Genomic DNA, 15580 nt, shown 5'->3' with positions numbered 1-15580 from the left:
TTGTTTTACCTACAAAAATTAATATTTTGTGGATGTGTCGACTAGTCATGGAAAAAGCTTTTGCATTTCAATCACATAAGATTGGCTACAAACTCCATATTCAAGAATTTGGGAATTTCTCATCAATATGGGAATTCCAAATCACAATGGATTTCGTGAATTTTGGGAATTTCATTAATTTGGAACTTGGTGCAATGGAACATATTACTGCTTATGGTTGTTTCCAAGAGATTGAAAAAAAGTCAAAAAGGTGGTGTTAATAAACATGGTTTTAATATCCTTGAAAATAGTCAAGGAAAATCTTCAGTTGTTGGATTCTTGTAGACTTTCTTTGGCCTTCAATACAACCTTTGGGGGAATTTTAAAAATTTTGGGAGATTTTGTACCTTTCTTCATCCAAGAGAAGACAATGTTATTTATTGTTTCCCATTGTTTAGTATCTTTTTTATTGCACATCCAATATTTATCCCAACAATTAAAATACACCTCTCCATCTATAGCATTTTGATGACTACAAACTAGTGCCCAATATTGTATACGTACCTTGTTGAAGTTTTTGGAATTTCTATTCGTATCGATCTCACTTTGTGCAACACCAAGCCATCTTGGATATACTGGATCTGAAGGTCTAACAAGCAAAAAGTCATCTTTCTTAACATCAAGCATTGGTTCAAATGCATGTTTGGGTCGTTTGTTGAGAATAGTGATCATTCAACTCTTCCGATCCAATAAAGTCATATGCATTATCTACATCTATATTGGTTGCATCACTTTGTGTTCTTGGCCAAAAATCTATGAAAAATAAATCTTCTTGGACATTTGGAGTTTGAAGAGCGTAGATCATATGTTTCCAATAATCAATCATTGGTGTTATAAACTTTGTGAACTCTGCTTCAAGTCCTTGTACATTTGACCATCTTTCCCAATACTTCAAATAATCTTTAACTCCACTTACTACTTCTTGATTATCCTTAACGTACTCAAACATGGGCAGCAACATTGGAACACCCTTTGGAAGAGTAGGCTTTCCTGCAAGGTCTCTCTTCCATAATTCAATGCCACCTTCTCTTGGTAACCAGTCTGGGGACTTTGGATGCATCTTGTATTGCATGACAAGTGTATCTCCTTGCATATAAAATCGAAATTGAAGAGGTTTTGAGTGACCAACAAGTGTATCCTTGGAATCACACAAGTATCCCTCAATGTATCTCTTAAAGTCAGGTACATGTGTTAATAAGAAAGGTGTAGGACTTGTCATCTAGCATGATTGAAAATGTTGCATAAGATGAGAAAAAGTGAAGGTCATGCTCGTCCTTAGCTTCTATGAAAATTTGCTAAACATTGCATCAATGTCTTCATGTGTATGACCCACCATGAGAAACCCAAGTTGGATCATCTTGAATGTTCCTCGTGCAACAAGCAATGATAGATATGCAAAGAGATAACGATTTTTATTTTCTGATCCACAATTATCAAGTTGAAGTAGTAAGTTCTCTCACAATCCTTTGAAATGATGATGGCCATCCTGTGGTGTATTATCTTCCATGCATGATTTATTTTGTGCAACACCTTGATGGTGGTCTAGTGCTTTTCTTGAGTTGAGGGCATTTAGTAGCATAGAGGTTGATCTCGGCATTCCATCTACTTGCAGATCACCATTTGCATGCCTGTGTAGTCACTCCAAGTTCCTAAAGCACAACGACAATGAGGCAATTGTGAAGTTAGGGTCGTGAGGCCATAGATCGAGTGAGAAATGTCCATATCTACCTTCTTCATGTCCATGTGTAATCATGCCTGTTAAAGAAACTGGTAGTTGAGTAGATCTTTCAGTCTCTTTTGATTGAAGCCTTAACCTAGGGATAGTTGTCTTCTGCTGGTCCATTTTATCATGTATGATGCACAAGTTTTTATCTGGATCTAATGCTGAGGCCAAACGCCAATTGTAGTATATGTTTCGACAACTTTGTTGTTGTAGCATGTGACATTGACGCTTCTTTAAAAGCACATTTCGCTCTTGAAGACACTTTGTTGCTGCAAGTTGCTCTTTGATCTCTGAGCAAATACTACATTTGGAGAACTCCCTTATCTTTGCTAAGGTTACATGCTTGAACTCTATGTTCCAAATACGATTGAAGGTGGACAAGGACATTTGCTTACATCCAATACCACTCAATGTTTTATTTACTTATGCCCATATATCTACCTGCTTGTAAACATCTAGGATGACCAATTGTGTCTCCCTTGATCCATCTTGCATTGTTCTACTTTTGTGTGGCATTTGCTTTGCATTCTTCTTAACAAAGTCTCTAAGGATGGATCTTTCCATCTTTATGTGATCCCAAGCTGCTCTTATTACCCCCTTGTTTCCATGCATTGCCCTCCTAACACCATGCTCAAATTGTGTTTTGTACCTGTAAAAAGATGTCTTTGGGATTCCATGAATCTCATACCATGCACTTCCACATACCACTTGTCCATTGAAGATGAAGCTGTACTTCCTTGTTTCCAAGTAATCAATCCTGCATGATGATTCAAACTTGTCATAAACATAGTTTGTGCAGTCTTCAAATTGCAATCCCCAAAAGTATTTACGTAATTGTTGCATTGCTTCTCTATCAGCAAATTGACAACACTTTTCTTGGCAACAATCAATCATGGAAACCTGTGAAATGGAGTCCATAGAAGTCATCAAGTTTGCACCTTTAGGGGCAATAATTTGAGGCTTTCTATTGACCATACAATATGATCTCTTTTGAACAAAAATTGATTTTTTTGCAGAAACAAAATCTTCATTGGTATCTTCCATGTTTTTGGTAGAAGCGTTTGTAGAGATAAATTGCATGTACGATTGTTTTTGTAGTAGCGATGTTCCATCATCAAAGGTGACATGTTTAATAGGCCATCTTTCCAAAGTGACACAGTGGAGGCTATCATCTATGTATGTTCTTGTAGTTTGATCAAGGGCTTTATCTACCACCACACCAACATCCTCTTATCCTAGCAATTCAAAGTTTATCACATCATATGGAAAAGCCAATAATATAATCCCTGGTCCCAACACACATTGTGTTGCCTTCTGTCCATAGCATCACTCTACGTTCTCTCCAACTTTCATGAATGCTAACCACATCAGTATCCTCAGAAGGTAGGACATGGTTTGATTCGTAATCATCTCCTTCGCCATGAAGTGTTATTGAATTTGAAACAATCACCACATCTTTCTTTTCCCATTTTGCAAAACCACCTACAGCTTCATGAACCTTTATTGCATCAATTGTTGGGAATGGCAAATATGGTGCTATATTTAGACATTTATCAATAGCCACTAAAATATATCCATCTTCAAGTGTTTCTCCATGGCATGTCTCATTTGGATGTATTGTATGCACTCTTCCAAGTGCAAAAATCTCATGATCAACTAGCAAATTCACAATTTCTCCAAAATAAAATCCGTTATTCATGATACCTATACAAGTGAGAAAATGGAGATTTTATAATTTGTATGCTATCACCTCACAGAAAGAAGAAAATAGTAATGAAATTGCTAAATACAATGAAGTATCAAATTTCATTGAAACGGAAAAAATACTTAAACATTAGATAGAATGAGTCCAACAGCCATAATAGAAAGCATTAATGGAAACATAGTACACAAAGGGGATAGATTTGACCATATGGCCAAAAACAAACTTTCTCATGAACTATGCCCTAAAGTAAATAAGAAAGCTTCTTCTATTATTTTTAGTTTACCTTGATTTTACTTTATTTTAGTAGCTAATCTTTGAGTAAGCAAAAACTTCCTTATGTGTTCTGATTGGGAAAAGATACAGCAAATGTTCAAATCTTGTAGTATATATATTCAACATGAGAACAATGATTAAAATTCTTTATAATGTGTATAGGAAAAGATTTAGCCACCTCGTTAAAAATCTATTGTATGTATTCCATACCATAGTAAATATAAAAATCTTTATGATCCCCATAGGAGAAAACATATTCAAATGATTGAAACCTTTGCTGTATGTATTTCACATGACAAAAAGGATAAAAGTTCATTGTGTTCTCCATAGAAAAATATTTAGCCATATGATCAAAACCTCAAGCAAAATACACACAACAAGGATAAAAGTTCATTGTGTGTGATCTTTATGGAAAAAGATTTAGCCAGATGGTCAAATCCTCCATTATAACTATTTTACACAAGACTTAGGATTAAAATTCTTTGTAATGTCCAAAAGAAAAGACTTAGTCATATGGTCAAAACATGTATTGTATGTAACCTAGATGATAGCAAGGATAATAATTATTTATGATGTCCATAGAACAAGATTTAGCCAAATGGTCAAAGTCTTTATTGTATGTCAACAAGGATAAATAATCTGTGTGATCTCCATTAGAAAATATTTGATCAAATGATCAAAACTTTTATTTCATGTATTCCACATGACAACAATGATAAAGGTATTTTATGAGAAACTTTGATCTCGTGTTTAAATATTAAAACCACAAGGATATCTAAAGAATAGGAGATTCCATTCCCTATGACATGAAGCTATAAAGATTGAGGAAATTTCAACATCAATTAGAAGCTGTTTGAGAAAGAAATATAATTTTTATCATGGTTAAATATTTATAAATCTTACACTGGTTGATAATAGTAAATTAATCTATCATATTACACTTTATTTTTAAGTTATAGTATTTTAGTCTAAATCATGTTATATTAATATATTGTACTATGTGCATATTATGAAATATAGTATCAAAATATATTTTTAAAAATAAATATTAATTGAATTTAGTAATTATTAATAAATATATTTAAAATATATTAAATCATATTTTGTAAGATTATGTATATTTAATGTATCTAATGTGTATTGTGTATCTAGCAGGGTAGGATGGAGAGTATGTAGGAAAAATCTCTAGATGTGAAAATAGGAGCAATATCCCAATGGTAGGTTCTTAAGAAGAGGCGAGGGGGAAGGAGCGGGTGTGGGAGAAATGCCCCTAGTGAGAGTTTGAGGGCAACGTCCTCCTCGATGGAGGTTTGGGAGCAATGTTCCCAGTGGGGATAACGCCCCTTGTAGGGACCTAGGGGCTTGGGGGCAACGCCACTGGTGGGGGTTTGGGGGCAATGGCCCCAACGGGGGTCTAGGGGCTGCGCCCCTATGGGGGTTTGGGGGCAACGCCCCCAACGGTGGGGTCTGTAAAAAGTTATGGTAACTTGAATAGCGTGATACATTAAATGATCCCTTTCATGAGGTGGGACTTTACAACTAATCATGATGTTTTTCAAAGCAAGTTTATCTTCCCCTCCCTCTCTCTTCTACGCAACTCTCTAACCTGAGTGTTTTCTCTATTGCATTTTTACAGTTGCAAGTTTTGCATCTCTGATCCCCTGCGTTTTTATCTCTACTCATGTCACCCCTCTCTTACTGTAGGTTTTGCGGCCTTAATCTTTGGCGGTTCTATCCCCCTGCTCTTCTCTGACTGCTCTCCACTGTTTTATTTTCTCAAACTGAAATAGATTGTGCAGTGCAAATTCTACTTCGAATAAGGGTATTATAACCAAAACTACATGCGTCTTCAAATCAGAAATCTTGCTCCAAGGGTTGAGGAATTCAACAAGGTTGTGAATGATCGTCACTCCACCACGTGTCTACTCTACTTCACATGTGATTTTTATTACGTTGGCACATATTGCTGACCTCTACTACACAATAGGTTTTCAACTCCTCCCTACTTCATTTCTGATTTTGAGTTAAACTACATTGATTTTGATAATTTCAATCCATACAGTTACTACAAGTCACACTACTACTCTTTTGTATGATTAGTATTGAATAATATTAAGATCACACACCACAAGAATTTTCTAAATAAGAATCATGTATAAAAATTAAATGCAATCTTTATTTCTATAGCAATGAGATTAGGCACCCACTCTTGAGAATTCAATGTCTTCTTCTTCTTCTCGATTTCTTGATTAATCTCCTGGAATGCTTGTATTTTTTGCTACCCACTACCTTGCAAATGATAGCTTCTTTGTTGTGAATATGAAAAACATGATTTCTTACACTGTTGAAAATACTCTCTTTGCTGTGAATATGAAATATATAATTTGTGCAATGTTAAAAAAACTCTCTTGGATGTGAATATGGAATAAATGGTTTGTGCAATGCTTTCATCAACGAGTGCTTTCAAAATATTAACATTTCTTTCTATTCTGTGATGCTATATACCTTAAGGTTTTGCCTCAAGGCTAAATCTAGCCTTATATTTCTTTTATCCTTCAGTAATATTAAAGAATTTTATCAAGTGCTTATACAGCGTGTTATACTTTACTATATAGAACTTTCTATTATATTGTATTTTCATAGTAAAAGCATTTTCATTAGATTTTATGGTTATATTCTTTATAATTTTGCAATAAGCACATGGCTATACAATACTTACCAATACTCAATATGATTTTTCCATAGGATGTAATTTGATCTTCTAGCAACACATATCATGATCTTTCATCAATCTATAGATTAGACCATATGGTCGAAAATATTTTCTTACAATATAAGAAGCACTTTTTGTTATTTTATTCAATACAGTTTGAGATTTGGCCATGAGGTCAAATCTTTTCTTATAATATAAGATGTAATTTCTGTTATTTTTTCCAATATACTGTGAGATTTGGCCATGCGGCCAAATCTTCTCATTGGTTGAAATAAGAACTCTTGTAGTGTCACAATATCTTGCAACAAATCAACCACTTTGTTTATTTTAGTACAAAAATGACGTTTCACCATTTGATCAAATGCTTTCTTATATTATCAACCCTTACTTCCAAAAGGAAAGTCTAGTTTCTACTTGAATTTCTTACTTTCTATAATTTGGTCATGTGGTCAAATCTTGTCTTGCAACAAACAAACCATTTGTTTTTGGAGTTTATCCTGAAAAAATTATGACTAAATCTATGGCGGGTTCGATCACACAAATATTGGGTATGCTAGATTTGGCTGTATGGCAAAATCTGCTAAGAAAATAATATTCTATATTATCTCCACAAAGGAAGACCATGTTAAACTTGGAACTCCTTGATTACCTACTATATTTATAGGAAGTTTCATCATGTGGTTAAAACTTGTTGTGCAACAAACAAATCACTTTGTTTCCATAAACCATTTCTTTCATTTCAAATTTTCATAACTTCCTATCTATATGTTCATATATAAATATCATATCATTTTACCACAAATTAGCCAAATTTTTCATTCCACTACAAAATAAAAATTGGCCATACGGTCAAATCTTTCGTTTTGTTATCAATGCTAGCATCCAAGAATCCCCCATTCTTGTTTTGTTTGGCCATATTATCAAATCTAATCTCATACATCTTGCAAACCATGATACCACTTTTTTCATTCCACTATAAAATAATATTTGGCTATATAGTCAAATCCAGTTTCACAACATGTTGCAACAAATGAATCACTTTCTTTATATGGTTATGAAACTAGATTTGGCCATATGGTTAAAAATAATTTATGAAAATATAGATATCTTGTAGGTTTCACCATGAGGTCAAATCTTCACCTTTCAAGTGTTTTTCACATTACCTTATATTGATATCTATGGGATTTGCTACATAGCCATATTTGTTTATATGTGAATCTCATATCACAATAAATTACATCCTTTCTTTAACTAGCCTTTAAAAACCATATGGTAAAAAACAATGGCAAAGTTTCTAATCTTATAGATAATTCTTATGACAATTTAGGATTTAACCACATGGCTAAAACTAATGACAATGTTTCTACAATATAGCTCCTTTCAAGGGAAACTTACTTGTGCATTAATTAAAATTTTAACTTTGGGCCGCCAAACGGAATTGTGAGATTGTGACATAACCACATTGATATATTGGTGGATCTCATATTGGACTAAATCTCATTATTTGATTAAATAGGATTTGACCATATGACGAAAAATCTTAGCAAAGTTCCTAGAGTATGATCCTTGCATACTAAACTTACATGGAGAAGAAATCCAATGTTCACCTAGGGACAAATCATCCATGACATTTTCTACATAACCACAATGATTTTTCACTATACCTCATACTACACTCTCACTCAACATTTCATTATCACTTGACCATTTGGCTAAGCCCATGGTTAAGTCTCACTATTAATAGAATTTGATCTTCTCACTCATGGCTAAGTTTTTACTATATGATTCTTGCAAGAGAAACATAACTTAGGGTCAGAATAATCCATAGGATTTGATACATAAGCACATATATTTATGATTAGATCTCATACCATACTTAATCTCAAATTTTAATATTTCATTTTATGGAAGAGTCCCTTTGGAGTACACTTGTCTTGTATTTCGTAAAATCTTATATTGTTGTGTTTTGAATTTTCAACCTAGAAATCTTATACATTTATTTGGGTTTTGTGAATTTTGACTATTTTTTTATCCACTTTTGTTTTACAACTTTTTCTCTTTGTAGGAATATTCAATGGCAAATAAAGATAGCACATCCAAAAAGGAGACCCAAACCATTGATGGAGTTAGTGGTGATTTTGTATATCCATGGTATGTGGATGTTTATGATAGTCAAGGAAAAAGGGTTGACAATGTTCCCCTATTTACTTTAAAGAGTGATATTACATTTTTTCAACAAGATGGTGTCATAGAGAAGATAACAAATGGATATGCTGCGAAATAGGGAATACCATGTAATCTTGTTAAGATCAAGGGAAAAAATGCAATATACAAACTTGATCCTTTGTCATTTCACTTTGCACATATTAAAGAAGACGAAGAATACTCTTTGAAAAAAATGGGATGGACTGTAACAAGCGGGATACACACCAACTAGGGTTTAGACACCCTGTCACACTAACCGGGGTATTTAAGGTGTAAGAGCCCCAGATTATGGCAACTAGTTATTATCAAGATCATACTCTTCACCTTCATCTCCAGCTTCCATGGCTTCCTTCTCCCTTCTCTCCTCTTTTCTCTCTTTCTCTCTCCTCTTCTAGTCTTCTTCCTTCTTCTTCTTGTTCTCTTTCTCTCTCCTCAGCTCTCCTTTTCTCTATCCTCACCTATCCTTCTCTCTCCCCTTAGCCTCTTTCATTACATGGACCTTTTTTGAGGAGGTAAAGGGCACAGAAGACATTATATCAGCATTCCAAGCTATCCAAAATAGTGAGCTACTTTTCCTATCAAGAAAAAGTGATCGCCCCAACAAAAGAATGAAGCTCCAAGATAAAAAAAATAGACTTGACATCTTCACTTGCTCCTCAAGATGTAAATAATTCACTGAATCCCACAAGCTCAAAGTTAAAATCACCTCAACAAAGTTCCTTGTCACAAGCTCTTGTTGTTAGTATGGTTGCTAACACTACTGAGAATGATGCCACTTTACCTTCCATGCTAGGAGTTACACATGCAAAGTCAATAATTTCTCTTGAGATCAAGGGAGTAGAAAGAACATTCGATTTTCCAGAGATAGTTAAGAAGAAGGGAAAGAAGGAAGAATCAGGATTTCACATGTTTGAAAAATTCTTTCCATTTGGTCCAACAACACAATTTCCTATTCTTGTTGATAGGTGCTATGAGGCACCTCCTTTGTATGCTTATAGATAACTATGTTGGGATTATGTAGAGAAGCTAACCACGTCTTTCATAAAGAATCCCATGAATCCAGTAACATCATCATATCTTATGCCTTTTCTACAAGACAACAATGAGAAGAGACCCATGCATCGTGATGAGGTGGATGCTAATAAGTTGGATACTTATACTAGTTATTGGATTATATCAGGGCTTCACTCAATTCATGCAGCAAAGATATATATTCAGAGTAATACTACACGTTTTCTAGCAACCAAGCATTTATACACCACAAGAAATGCTAGACAATTAGTTGATTGTCCTATGGAAATGTGCATTGAGCTTTCACGAATGACAAATATGAAATCACATAATGTTATGAAGAATGCCCCTTATGTTGAGCAACTTGAACAATTAAGAGATTAGTGGCTAGCATTTTTTTCTCCACCAAAACCCCAACAAGGGCTTTCTAAGACAAGCTCTCAAAGAGTACCATGGCAGGTAATCACATATAAGCTTACCTTTTCTTTTTGTGAAGATTGGTGTGATGCTCTTTCTTTTGTTCTATGCTCACTATTTTGATCTTTTTTTGGTAGATATTTGTAGTATACATTGGAGAAAATTGTGCATCTAGAGATTGCCATATGATTGTTAGCTCTCAAGAAATATTTTATAGTTGGATCAAAATCATGAAGAGATACTCTAGAGGTGAGCTTATATCCCAAAAGGAGAGTTTGAGAAAAAAGGGAAGGCAACCTTCTCTTGCTGCATTTCATTGCCTTATGGATTTAAAGGATGGAGATATCCTTATACTACAAGAGGAGATCAATGAAGGTCATATCCTTTTTCTTAGAAACAAATGGGATAAGGAAGATATGATTGACATGGAAACAAGGGCTAAGCAAATCAAGCAAGATAGGGTCCTAAAGGAGGAATTAGTCACTCTTTTCAATGCCTCAGTTCCAGAAAGTAGCGCTATGATGAAGACTTGGGAAGAGCTTGTTAATGATTATGATATCAATGATGAAGTCTACACAAAGATTTTAGGCATTTGCAATGATAGGGTATCAAAGAAGCTCACACATGGAGCTAATGTAGGGTCCCTTCCAAATGGAGCAAAAGATATTGTGAACTTCCTAATACGAAAAAATTGAAATGCTCTTCAATCCTCCACTACTTCCCCTTGGCATGTATATGTTTTCGGATGCAATCTAGAAACCTTTGATCTTATACATAATGTTTACAGAGATCCAATTACCATCGGGGTTGTTGTTCTAGATGCAGCACATGGGGTTGAGGGAATGAAATGGGACTCTATAAAGTTTGGAAAGGTTGTATCCACTCTACTACAAATGACATGTGACCTAAACAATTCATGTTGTTATCATTTCTTGATCAAAAGCAAATGGCAACTTTGGAAAATTCTCTTGAAAGCATTTCTTGCAAGTATCACATGCTAGTTGGTAGTGTTGACTTCCTACCAATGGATAGAACCTTTGCTTTTGGATCTATAGATTCTTTTGTGGTTTTGACATTAGTGACTATGGAGAAAAGCTTCATTAATTTTGAGCAATATATAAACATTGTCAACAAGCCTTCCATTTTGGACTTTGAAGGCTTGGACAAGGAGTGTAATGATGAAGATCTTGAAGAAGAACAAAGGATTGCAAAGGCCGTTTTGAGAAAGAAAATGAAAGTTATGGAAACTACAATCAAAGCATTCAATGATGCTCATGAGGTTGTATTTGATGTATATGCAAGTGGACTTGCATCTAAGGTGGCATTGGTAAATCATATGAAGACTATTGCAGTGGTTTGCAACACTCAAGAGCAAAGAGAGGTTGAAGCACAATTGTGGAGGGTCCATGAGAGTGCTAAACAAAATTCAAACTCCCAAGAGGTTTCTCCTACTGAAGTTCAAGTTCTTGAAGTACCACCCAAGGTCATAGAAGAATCAAGCCAAGATATAGCAAGTTTAATTATGAAAGAGAAATTAAAGGCTACTTCATGTGTTTAAACTCCGTTCCTTATCCTTTCATCAAGGAAGACACATTGATGTAGTTTTGATTTTTTTCTCGAGAAGTTACTTCCATTAGCATTTGCAATATTTTCTTTCATTTGGTGATATTACTTAAAGAAACTATGTCTTTAGTTTTTTAATTTTTTACAAAAGGTACCAAGCATGTTTATTTTAAAGAATCTATTTAAGTAAATCTTTTACTAAAATAGTATTAAAGAGCTCATTAAAATTTATCATCCTTTGTAAGGATAACTGTTTAATTGTAATCTAGTATGTAAGAATACTTATCATAATGAAAAGTTTTAGCTAGCTATGTAAAACTTACTTAAGTCTATTCTAGATCTTATTTCAATTAAACTCTTATATGTTTTGTGTAATGATCTTGTCATGTTAGTTTTGGTTAGATTTGTCCACATGGTCAAATCTCTTATCTCTTATAACCTCTTTTACTACATCACTAGTGTATGTCTATGCATGTATCTTAGAATAAGAGAGCCAACAATATATTGCACACCCCAAAAAAGATTCATTGGATCTCCCAAAAGAGTTTTACCTCAGTAGCAAACATTGCAACAAAGATTTCACCTCCAATGTATCTTTTTAGGTGTGTATATGGAATATTAAGGTAAAATCCTTGTTACAATTCATGAGTTTAAATATCTATGGGATATAACTAGTTCAAAAATAAAATGGTTAGTCCTTAAGAAGAAATTATGAAGACTTATCCAAATAGAGTATAACTTATCTCAATTAAATTGTCACGTGTCACTTATATGTGACATAGTTTTGGTCACATGGTCAAAAGTATTTTTCTTTTAATAATTAGGAATAATAAACACCTTCTTTGTACATGCCATTTTAAAGGCCTTTTTAGAAACTGAGTATGTTTAATATTATATTGATAATATAATTTCTACAACTAATTACAAGAATATATTGTTAGTATCTCAAGTATACTATTAATTAGCGATAAAAAGTAGGTATGGAAAAATGACTTTATTAGAATAGATTTTACTTCAAAGAAATCATCATATATATATATATTTACCTCATGATATTACTCTTGGTTAGATTTTTCCACATGGTCAAATATCTCTTTTCTTAAGACATCATTTATTAAGTAGTACCTATGTATGTATTTGTCAATGTGAAGTTAAATTGCTTTATTGTTCTATGCCAGTTTATAGCTCAAACATTAAATAGAATGATGAGAAAATAAATGAATCTAATGTGCTTCTTTTTCTTCTTTGTAACTTCAACTAAGACATCTATGGTTGGATATCTAACAGATTCAACAATAGTAGAGCACAATGATGTGATTGATGTGTCCTTGATAAGAAATGTAACACAATTATGTGTAATACTCGATCTCAATGGTCTTCTTTTACAACGATACTTTGCGAAGTCTAAAAAGTTTCAAAGCTTTCAAATGGGAAAGCAATGGCTTGTTCTTAGACCACGATGTATGGAGTTTCTTGAAGCCTTATTTGCAAGATTCCAAGTGGGAGTTTGGTCAACATCTTTACATAAGAATGTCATGAAATTTATTAAGTGCTTGGAGATCCATGCAAAAAGGAAGTATCCTTTCTTCATGATTTGGGGCCAAGAACAATGTCATAGACATCAACTCAAAATCATATATAGGCCAGATAAGATGGGAGTAGAAGCAATATTCAAGCCTCTAAAGTATGTATGGGATCAATATGGAGATGTTTGTCAGCATACCAAGACTATTCTCATAGATGAAAGTCCTTACAAAGGATGTGCAAATCTTGTTGAGAATTTCATTTATCCAAAAACATTTGATATTGATTGTGGAGACTCTATCTTGATCAAAGAACTTCTACGATACTTAACTCGCTTAAGCAAATACCATGATGCATGTGAAGTCATCAAGTTCGATCGATAAGGACAGGAGCCAGTTCAATATGGACATGAATTGTATGCTCAATTCAAGGTTATCATTGATGAATGGACTAGAGTAGAGAATGATGGTATTTCATCTTCATCATTAGCACTGCACGAGACCATGATAGATAAAGATTGTATATATGTTCAACCTTCAATTACTTCTTGCTTCAAGAGACCATCTATTATACAAACATCCTCAACAAATGCCTCACATCATCCGTCTCTTACATTGAACAGCTCACAATTATCCATGTTGAAGCAGACTCCTTTAGTCTCTACTTTGAAAGATATGGAAGCAATGCAACTTGCTCATGAGTTAGGATATCACAAACGTTTCATAAATGGTAGTGCTGCTAAACGTTTTATACAAAATCTATAAAAGTTGTATTTTCCCAATATACATGATGTTCAAGGCGGTGACTCTATATGGACTAATTTTGACTTTCATAATAAATATATCCCTTACATTAAGGGCTTTTGCATGGCTATGAAATATATGCTTGTTAGAAATTTAAAGTATTTTATGTAGTTACCTTGGTGTTTCTAAGTACTACCAATAATAATGAGAGAATCTACTTAAAGTTTTTTATTATTTCAATAACATTAATTAATTGTGTTGAAATTTCTTATAAAGTGATTTAAGTCCTATTTTTTACTTTGACCATCTATTATACAAGCATACTCAACAAATGCCTCACGTTGTCTGTCACTTACATTGAACAACTCACAATTCTCCAAGTTGAAGCAGACTTCTTTAGTCTCTACTTTGAAAGATATGGAAACAATGCAACTTTCTCATGAGTTAGGATATCACAAACATTTCATAAGTGGTAGTGCAGCTAAATGTTTTATACAAAATCTACAAAAGGTATATTTTTCCAATACACATGATGCAACAAGGCAGTGACTCTATATGGACTAATTTTGACTTCCAACATAAATATATCCCTCACATTAAGGGCTCTTACATGGCTATGAAATATATGCTTGTTAGAAATTTAAAGTGTTTGATGTAGTTACCTTGGTGTTTTTAAACACCACCAATATCAATGAGAGAATCTACTTAATGTTTTTTATTTTTTCAATAGCATTAGTTAATTGTGTTGAAATTTCTTATAAAGTGGTTTAAGTTCAATTTTGTTCTTTATGTCTTAGCTAACGAATAGGTCTTAATTAATAATAAAATTTATGTCTATTTCATTGGAGACACAAACCATTGGTCAAAGGTTAAATCTTTGGTCTTATAAAAATTATAAAATTCTAGCTTGGTATATAAATCTTCATTTTATGATATGAAAGTTCATTTAGCTAGTCAAACTGTGAAGCTAGTTTATTTTGACCAAAGCCAATATCCATCTTGTCCATATATTGTCAAGATAGATAGAAATTTTGAACAAAAGACATTTATATATCATGAATATACATACAAAAAATGTAAATGGAGTGAGCAATTATTTAACATACTTGTGTCTATTGGTTTACACAAAAAAAGAACCATCACATCATAGGTTATCCAAACTTATTACTATATGGTATTAGATCAAGTTATTTATAAACCACACCTAGTAGTGGTGACTCTTTTAAGGTCCTAGTTCATGAAACTTATACATGTCACTTTAAATGATGTTATATCTAAAAGAAAAAACTCATATTACAATATTTTCAAATCCATAACATTATAAATTTTATCCATGATAGCATATTGTCATATAATGTTTAAGGTTCTTGTATTCTAAATTCTCTCTGCACTCCTTCAAACCTTTATATTCTTACATTAAGCTTGGAAATTTCCTAGGCATATACTAGCTAAGCCTCCTTGATGTTTCCACTACAATACAACACCATATTTTGTTAGTATGCTAGAAAAGATAGAGGTGAAATCCAAATCTCCTAATAGTCACATAGCTTACATTCATCACTTAAGCTCTCAAGATGTGTGATCTCATATTTGTAATAGACAAAGTGCCCTTTAAAGATAAACATAAACATAGTGCTCTCTTTCATTCACAAAAGTAAGACATT

General features: G+C 33.4%; 1 pseudogene; it reads left to right on the top strand.

Moving 5' to 3' along the window:
- The first annotated feature begins 10271 nt into the window (after positions 1 to 10271).
- LOC148036552 (uncharacterized) lies at positions 10272 to 14724 on the top strand (annotated as a pseudogene).
- The last annotated feature ends 856 nt before the right edge of the window (positions 14725 to 15580 follow it).

Source organism: Lygodium microphyllum, chromosome 5 (assembly GCF_053477565.2).
Source record: "Lygodium microphyllum isolate KBCC chromosome 5, Lygodium_microphyllum_v1.1.10, whole genome shotgun sequence".
NCBI classification, from domain to species: domain Eukaryota; kingdom Viridiplantae; phylum Streptophyta; class Polypodiopsida; order Schizaeales; family Lygodiaceae; genus Lygodium; species Lygodium microphyllum.
Note: the sequence above shows the minus strand (reverse complement) of the source record. Positions and strands in the feature narration are given on the sequence as shown.